Raw genomic sequence first — 10,828 nt, forward strand, 5'->3', positions numbered from 1 at the left:
GTATGTATGTATGTATGTATGTATGTATGTATGTATGGTGGATCACTTTGGTGATGTCAGGTCACTTTCGAGTGCTACTGGTAACATGTAACCCAGTACAACCTGTTGCATGGTCGGGTCGTTGGCGACTAAACCGGCAACCCCACCAAGCTTGCTTGGTGAGGAAGGTGTTTATTGGACACCCTGCAGGATGAAAAACAAAACCCGTCAAAGGGCGGATGAACTCTTGAGAGTCAACGGCCATCCAATAAATGCCTTAAGGCTGTATCATGCGCGGGGACATAGAAATAATCGGACTGAATACCCGATCGCGCGGTTAAACCATTAGGAGTGAAGGACTTCTAGCCTTTGTTAGGGCATCCTTCTAGGAGAAGGTAACTCAGGAAACTGGGATAACTCCGACATAAAACCTGCGGCTCAGTGGTACCGATGATGTTGACTTGTTGTTTTTGGATATGGCTGCTGTTGCTTAGTGAGTGGGATTGACTCGGTGCACAGCCTTTCCTCACTTAAAAAAATCTTCTTGCACAGGCATTGCACGATAACAACATTGATTAAGCTTCGGGCAATGGCCATACTCGATAACAAGGGGGCAGCCACCATGTATGTATAAAATATATATATATATATATATATATAATATATATATATATTATGTATGTATGATGTATGTATGTATGTAGGTATGTATGTATGTATGTGTATGTGTTTGTGTGACTGTTTGTCCCCCTCCCCACATCGCTTGACATCCGATGCTGGTGTGTTTACGTCCCTGTAACATAGCGGTTAGGTAAAAGAGTAAAAGAATACAGCACAATAAGCGTAGCTTTACTCTCCAAAACAGAAATTATGAATTCTTAATGCATGTCCTTTCTGTACTCGTTAATTATTTATATCAAGATATAAGCTGACATATGTAGGAGAATTCAGAGTAGTGAGAATGTCTTGGACGATTTCGAAAGGAAATGCATAATTTACTTCTTGGTTGTATTTTTCAAAGCAGGAAAATAGTTTGTTTGTCAGAAGCTAAGAGTGAAAAAGAAAAAAGAGGTTAATTTATGTTGAAATGCTTTCACTGCAGAATATATGTCGCATATAAAACTCGGGTTCACCTTGTACTTTGAAAGTGGACTTGTTAAGATGCATCATTAAGTCAACCATGAACGCCAATTTACACAACCATTCGTCGTTTTTTGCAAATAATGGCTGAGCACGAGTTTTCGCATTTGTCAATCTGCGTTTGAAATTCAAAAAGTTGTGAGAAAATTTTACCATTTCGAAGTTGCAGTGTGGTGCATCAAATCGTTATATTCACCTTATGTTTTTTTTTCAAATACGTCCGAAATATTTGGTGATTGAACCTATATGATTAGATCTATCGTAATACGATTACATCTATCGTAATAAGCATGTTATTTAAATGTCAGTAAAAGTCTATGGGTTTTGTGCATCCCATACAGCCAAAAGTTTAGTAGACTTAATCCAACAAAACTTTTTCCTACATTACACACAACACACACACACACACACACACACACACACACACACACACACATACACACACATATATATATTCCCCAACTTTTGTTATACACGTTAGTCAGCAAATGTGCCTATATTTTAGAAAACAGTACGCTTTAAAATTAGCATTAATTCACAAAAGGTGTTGCTCTGTATTTCACTACAACTATGTCGTGAAATACAAATAGAAAATGGAAAATGATGTATACAGAGAAATAAAACAGTTTTGAAATCGCAACATTAATAAAAGTAAGGTTCATATGAAACATGCCGTAGGGAAAATCAAATGTTGCAATCATGCATTGCAGAAAATAGTGTTATTTACTTACTGGCTTGAGGGGAAGACATTCACATCAATAGTTTTAATACACCCTAGACGTTCCAAACCAAATTGCATTTAAACAATATTTTCTCCAATGTTTTGGAAATATTTTCACCAAGGATGACTGAATGGTTAAGAAATTGACTTCGAAACCACGTAATTTTGGGTTCAATCACAAAACACAAAACAAAAAAGTTTGTATGTGGATGACAGTTTTATTGGCATTGAAAATCTACCACTAAGTGTGTGAATAGAGAAAGGTAAATGGCCCAAGGTTCGTGCGAAAGAAGTATGTGCGTGTGCCTCTGTGTGTGTGTGAGTAAAAACTATGCCTTCACGAAATTGCTTCAGACGACAGAAGTAAACTCTGTGAAAGAGAATCTGTCTAAGAGTCACAGAAGGACTCTTAGACCTGGGTTTTACAGATATCAAGAATATATAAATGTGTTAAAGCCAAACTAGGACGCGGAAACTAGAATCGAATGGATTTTTATCCATAGTCAACATTGTTTCATCAAAGATAATGGCGAATGGATTTTTAGTGAAACAATCCGAGAACAATGGGAACGATCATGAAGATTGAGATTGCGACCCTTGGTTACAAACCCGCCGTATATCACCTATACACGCACACACATATATTTATATATATATGGGTGTATGTGCCTATCTTTGGACCCCCCCCCCCATCCTTTATTTTGGTACATTTCCACGTAACTTTAGCTGATCGGGAAAAAATGGGCGGATAGAATAAGTATCAGGCTTTAAAAAAAATGTAAGTACTAGACAGAAACGATTTGTTCAGCCGAACCTTTAAATGTGTTGCCCCAGAATGAACGCAATTCAATGACTGAAACAAGTAAAAGAACGAAAGAATGACCAAAATGCTTACCACAGTACAAGTCGCTAACTGATCTTTATAAACTCGAAGAAAAAAGATTTAAAAAGCCATCTGTTGCAGTGAAGTTATTGCTACACATTTACAGGCGTAAAAACCCGCGTGTGTTAAGTACGGGTTATTAAATCATTTGAACAAGGTAGTTGTAAGTTTGAGGTTGGGGTGGTATCGGCCACCCATTGTTTGATCCAACATTTTAATGCTTAGTCCAGTATTCTAATGCTCATCCGGTACTCTAATACTGAGTACGGCATTATAGTATTTGGTCTGACACTAGTATATAGTCCAAAAAACTAATACATATTCCGGCATTCTATTGTATAGTCCGATCTAGATATATTAAAGATATATTAAAGACAGTATGGTCCCGACAAGAACGTGCCTGGTCATCTGACTACGCAGCAACAACAATAACAAACAACTAAATAGAGTAAGGGATGTAGGCCACCATACTGATTCTGTTTAAGTTAGCACTTTAAAAAAAATGGAAGAAAGATTTTATATTTAGACAATGGAAGAAAGACATTTTATATTTAGCCAACACTGCATATTCAGTGTTGGCTAAAATTTATAGATATATTCTGTTGTGCAGCATAGTATTGAAATTTATATTATAAGGAAAGTGTTTCTCGATCCCTCTGTCAGTCCGTCACGCTCTATCCTTAGACTAGGAATTTTCAGGTAAATGAATTTATTCAATTTGTTCATGGAACGTAAGGTAAAACAAAGTTTGCGTTCTATTATTACTATTATTACTCGGAGTTTACATTTTCCACAACGCCACCGAAAAATATGGTAATGATTACTTCTGTCACAAATACAATAACAGGGTGTGATGGAAAAAGATATAAACAGAAAGATGTTGTTACACATTCATATCTATGTGTTTGCGTATGCCAAACTACATCCCCACTCTTGGCACTATTTTGTTAGTGAACAGTACAAACTGTGTGTAAAGTATATAATGTATTACTACGCTGAAGGTCGAGTCCGTGTATCATGAATAGTCAATAAACACGTAACAATAACAATGGTTTTCATTTGGTTGTCTATCCCATTAGAACCCAAACTATACATAACAGATGTGAAAGAGACAAGAAAAGATAATGAAACTAGCGACAGATTTACAAAAAGGCCTTCACTCAGTAAAATAGCTAATTCCGCTGTAAACATATTTCGATTTATTGAATGTGGTTCTTTCTACGACTTAAAGCAGATTCGTTTTAAAGTCGGTAAACTATTTTACAAAATACTTTAGTTAGCAAAACAGTTAATTCTGCTGTTTGTGGGGTAAATAAGTTTTCCTCTTAAATTTTCCTCTTAAATATTCTGAGCGCCTTGTTTCCCTGGGCATGGATTCACTGAAGCTCCGGCGTCTGGCGACGGACTTGGTAAACACCCACAAAGTTATCAACCACCTCACCAACAACAACACTGAACACCTTTTTGATCTCCATGTGTCTAACACATGTGGACATGTCTACAAAGTCAGAAAACAACACAGCTCCCATGACTTTCGGAAACATTTTTTCACGCTCAGAGTTGCTGAAGCATGGAACAAACTACCTGCGTCAGTTGTTGACTGCCACGACACTGCATCCTTTAAGGCCCTCATGCTTTCCGAAATCCGCCGAAACTACACCTGATTATATATACACTTTAGATGAGTTGTAGTGCACCTGAGCACTGTACACAATTATTATTATTATTATTATTATTATTATTATTATTATTATTATTATTATTATTATTATTATTATTATAACAAGTATTTATCTGAAAATGAAAATAAAAGTAAAGTTTATAACTTCCTAATTCTTTTAAAGACTCTTTGTATTTCAACTGAATACATTTTACATTAAAGGTTGCACTTTAATTGGATAAACAATTTAAGCTTAAACTCTGACCATTCTGTTGTCAGCGAAGCTGGATATCAGACTAGCATTATTAAATATTGATCAAGGGCTAAGTATATTTTTCCGTTCACACACGGTGTCACACCATTAGTGAACTGGGCAATTTTTTTTTATTTGTATGAGCTTGTAGATAACGAATCAGTAAATCCAAAGTCATAAGCATAGTTTGTGCTGGGGTGAAGATGGGACAGAGTTGGGGTGGAGTTAGAGTGTGAGGACGAAAATTATCTAAACTAACATAGACACACCCGTTCAGTTCCTCTTTCAAGTCATAGCAGCATTTATGCTTTAACTGTTTCTATTTACGCCCATATATGTGTTATGTATGTGTGACTGTGTGAGTAAGACGCCCGCTTTTCAACTACATGGCTTCGGGCTCAGTTCCACTGTGTGGCACCTGGGACAAGTGTCTTTTATTATAGCCCCAGGCCGACCAATTGCCTTGTGAGTGAATTTGATAGACGGAAACTATGTGGAAGCCTGTTGTATGTGTGTGGGCGCGTTATTTTGTGTTTGTGTTTGTGTTTGCCACTTCCCACCCACCGCTTGACAACCGGTATTGGTTTGTTACGTCCCCGTGACTTATTTGTTCGGTAAAAGACACTGATGGAATAAGTACCAGACTCAAGATTAGAGTACTGGGGTCGATTTATTCGACTAAACCCTGCACTAAGTCCAATGGCTGAAACAACGAGTGAAAGATAAAAAGATAAAGGTGTGTGTGTGAGTGCTTATACTCTTTTACTCATTTACTTGTTTCAGTCATTTGACTGCGGCCATGCTGGAGCACCAACTTTAGTCGAGCAAATCGACCCCAGGACTTATTTTTTTGGAAACCTAGTACATATTCTATCGATCTCTTTTGCCGAACCGCTAAGGTACGTGTACGTAAACACACCATCATCGGTTGTCAAGCGATGTTGGGGGGACAAACACAGACACACAAACATATAAATATACGTATATACGACGGGCTTCTTTCAGTTTCCGTCTACCAAATCCACTCACAAGGCTTTGGTCAGCCCGAGGCTATAGTAGAAGACACTTGCCCAAGGTGCCACGCAGTGGGAATGAACCGGAACCATGTGGTTCGTAAGCAAGCTACTTACCACACAGCCACTCCTGCGCCTATAGTTTAACAATTCGATCTAGAGAAAAGGGACTGTGCCGATGTTCCTCACAACCCCTTCTCAAACCTGTGAGATTGAACAACTAGAGATCTATGACTAGAGAAAATAATAAAAACGTAGACAAGGAGAGAAGATGTTCTGTACAGGGAAGACTGGTCCTAGTGATTAGTGCAGGGACCAAAGATCAGATACAATGGAGATCCTTGTAAGACCAAAATATTCATCAACACCGCCACCACCACTTCCACTATCCTCATCATCAGCACCTCTATTGCCATCATCCACTACCATTATTATCACCACCACCACCACCACCACCACCATCATCATCAACAACATCAACCTTTGCCAAGAGTATGGACAGAACTCTGTTTCTTTAGTTACGCGTCCATTAAGTTCAGTTTATCTTTATCTTGGATGCGGCTATGCTGGGGCACTGCTTTGAAGAATTTAGTCGAGCAAATCGACCCCAGTTCTTAATCATTTTTAAAGTCCTTTACATATTTTATCGGCCTCTTTTTTTCATTTTTCTTTTTTTTTTCCGGTGGCATGAGAAAAAATAACACACACACACACGTGTGTATACATACATACATACATACATACATACATACATACATACATACATACATACATACATACATACATACATGCATGCATGCATACATACATACATACATACATACATACATACATACATACATACTATATGTGGCACTCCGTCGGTTAAGGCGACGAGGGTTCCAGATCAACGAAACGGTCTGCTCGTGAAATTGACTGAGCCTTCCACAGACACGTGTACCCTTAAAGTAATTTTCAGGGAGATTGAACGTCACAGATTGTGACAAGGCTGGCCCTTTGAAATACAGGTATCACTCATTTTTGCCAGCTGAGTGGACTGGGGCAACGTGGAATTGAACTCACGACCTTACAGTTGTGAGCCAAATACCTTAACCACAAAGCCATGCGCCTTCATTACACACACACACACACACACACACACACACACACGCACACACACACACACATATATATATATAATCATATATATATAAGGCGGCGAGCTGGCAGAACCGTTAGAACGCCGGGCGAAATGCGTAGCCGTATTTCGTATGCCGTTGCGTTCTGAGTTCAAATTACGCCGAGGTCGACTTGCCTTTCATCCTTTCGGGGTCGATAAATTAAGTACCAGTTACGCACTGGGGTCGATGGAATCGACTTAATCGCTTTGTCTGTCCTTGTTTGTCCCCTCTGTTCTTAGCTCCTTGTGGATAGTAAAGAAATGTATATATATATATAATCAAAATAAGCAACAGGATATCAAGGAGTGATGCAGTACGGCCGTTCCAAGCGGCTTCTGTTGCTTATTTTGATTTTATTCATCTTACTTCGAGGTGTGCGGATAATACCGGACTGACTTGGTGCTTCAACTTATGTACCCAGTTCAACTGAATCTCAATTATTTCGTGCGCGCGCGCGTATATATATATATATTATATTATTTAATATATATATATATATATATATATACATACATGTGATAAATAAAAATATATGCATACATACAAACATATATGTACGTACCTACATCTACATGTATATATACATGCATGTATAAATAATTATACGTGAGTACAGGACACCACAACAAGACGTAGAAACGGGAAAAACAAGAAAACAGTTACAGGACGTGCTACACAAGGAAAAAAGACCCCGTCATCAGCTGTCGCTAGTAGACTCAAGCGTGTTTCGAAGGCAAGACAGAACACTAATCCACTAGGCCTTCCTGCGAGAGAATTAAAATAAAATTCCAAGCAGCGGGGCAAAATGAGTACGAACACGAACAGGCCGTAACAATAAAACTGCGAAAATAAAAATACATGTACAAAAAATACAAATAAATACAAAACGAGAAAATAAAAAGAGAATACGATACGGGAAATCAAACACACAAGAGGACAAACGAAAAAGCCCTTACACACACACATACAAACGCACACATACACGCACATACATACACACACACACACACACACACACATACATCCCATACACACACACATACGCACGTACAAGCACACACGCACACATACACTAAGTTAAGTACAGTTAATCGCCACACACCCAAACTCTACGCATACACACACGAACACACACATACACACACACACACACTACAAACAAAACACACACACGATACGTGTACATACACGCACACACACATACCTCTTTGTTTTTGACCTGTGCTGGACACAAAAATCACCACTCCTTATTCTTACAAACAGGCCTGCTACTGCCTGTTGTTCGCCACACACACACACACACACCCACACACACACGTGTCTTCATTGCACATAAACACACACACGCGCACCCGCAGGCCTTCACGCACGCACACACCCACACACATTCCTGGTCTTTGAAACTCTCCTGTCTTTAAAAAACTTGATTCGTCTACCTTTCAACTTCCGTTCTTTCAACATGTGACCTCGTGAGCACCGCCAGCAATTTTTTTTCCTCTGTCTTCCCTTCTCTGGATCTTTCCTTCTCCTTTGTTTCCGACGAAGAGCTCCGCTCGAAACGTTAAACCCTCCTTCCCTTCTTTCCTGAGCGTCAAATAATACTTTATTTGTTCCACGTCCTCGCGTTGCTGTTTTTTTGTGTTTTCTTGTTTGGATTAACTATATATATATATATATATATATATATATATATATGGAACGGTCTTCTTTCAGTTTCGCTCTACCAAATACAGTCACAAGGATTTGGTTGGCCCGGGTCTATAGAAGACACTTGTCCAAGGTACCACGCAGTGGAACTGAACCCGGGATCTTGTAGTTAAGAAGCAAACTTCTTATCGCACACCCACGCCTGCACCTAGTTCCCCGATGGTTTGTAAATATTTTGTACGCTATGGGAGTCTTTGATATGCAACCTGTTCTCTGAATCTTCTTTGTTTCTTTGTTTCTTGAATTGTTACTTCTGGTTTTGAAGCCAGTACAGCAACCTTGCAATTTAGACGTCAATCTCGCAGCCCGCCTATCATTAGTTTGTTCCTTTTCAATGGAATGGCCATAGATAAGAGAGACACCTCCGCTCTTTACCTATCGAAATTGTTGCAGGACATACATGTAACGACAGGAAGGAATGGGTAAGCGGGGGTGGGTGTAGAAAGGGATAAGGTGGTGCCGAGAAAACCGGATAACTCTAGAATACCATGCAGCATAGTAACTAAGTGATAGTTACTATTTACTATGATTAATAATAGTTCAACCCTACCTTAGCTACATAATGTAGCCATTTCTGTGTCAGCATGAAGAGATCAACAATAAGGGTGAAACTAAACACTCTGTTATCACGTGTCATATTATGATGCAATGCCAATAATGTCGTTATTCTACGACTAATAACTTTTCGGCCAGATTAAATGTTTGAAGTAAATGGATATTGTCTACAGAGTGGTTAGGTTTAGGAGTCGTGTGTACATGAGGTGACAGTGTACTGATTTATAGGCACAGCCCACTGCTATACATACATACACACATATATATGAATATACATACATAGATATATATATATATATATTATATATATATATATATATATATATATATATAATATATTATATATATATATATATAATAAGAGACAAATGAATTATCTTATTACGGATAATTCGAAAGATAACCGATACCTGGGTAGCAAACTCACAACATATGTCAAAAATATAAAATATAAAATAAAGGAATTTTGTTAAATCTTCGTTCAGCTCCATTCTTTCCTATACTTTATATATATATATATATATACATACATACATACATATATTATATACACACACACACACACACACACACACACACACACACACACATATGTATGTATGTATGTATGTATGTATGTATGTATGTATGTATGTATGTGTGCCCGATGAGATGCGCCCACGAAACTTTAAGTCACACAGAGCTGGCGGGAAGCAGGCAGAATAGTTAGCATGCCGGGCAAAATGCTTGGCTATATTTTACGTTCTAAGTCCAATTCTGCTGAGATCAAATTTACCATTCATCCTTTCATGGTCGATAAAATACGTACCAGTTGAGCACTGGGGTTCTTGTAATCGACTTAACCACTCCTCCGAAATTGCTGTCGTTGTGCCAAAATTTGAAACATATATGTATAGAAAAATGTGTCGCTCCAGAAGGATTTCAGTTTGGACAACTTTCATGATTGTTTCATATTTAGATGCTTTTATTAAATCCATTTGGCCAACCCTATCTATCTATCTATCTATCTATCTATCTATCTATCTATCTATCTATCTATCTATCTATCTATCTATCTATCTATCTATCTGTCTATCTATCTATCTATCTATCTATCTATCTATCTATCTATCTATCTATCTATCTATCGATCTATCTATCTATCTTTCTCCTTCTCTCTCTCCCCCTCTCTCTCTCCTCTCTCCCTCCTCTCTCTCTCTTCTCTCTCTCTCTCTCTCTCTTCTATATATATATATTATATATATATATATATAATATATATTACTTGTTTCAGTCATCGGACTGCGGCATGCTGGGGTACTGCCTTGAAGAGTTTTAGTCGAACAAATCGACCCCGTGATTTTTTTGCTTTAAGGCTGGTACTATTCTATCGGACTCTTATTGCCGAACCGCTAAGTTACGGGGACGAAACGCACTAACACTGGTTATCAAGAGTTGATTGAAAGGGGACAAACACAGACATAAAAACACTTACATATACATACATACATATATAATATATATATCTATATATATATAAAATATAATATATATATATGCATACATTACATACATACATACTACATATATATATATATAGAGATATAATATATATATGCATACATACATACATATGTAATATATATATAATATATATATATGCATTACATACATACATACATACATACATACACATGTATATATATATATATATATATATATATATATAATATATATATATATATATATATATATTATATATATATATATATATATAT

The sequence above is a fragment of the Octopus sinensis genome, linkage group LG4 (genome assembly GCF_006345805.1).
Source record: "Octopus sinensis linkage group LG4, ASM634580v1, whole genome shotgun sequence".
Classification (NCBI taxonomy): Eukaryota; Metazoa; Mollusca; class Cephalopoda; order Octopoda; family Octopodidae; genus Octopus; species Octopus sinensis.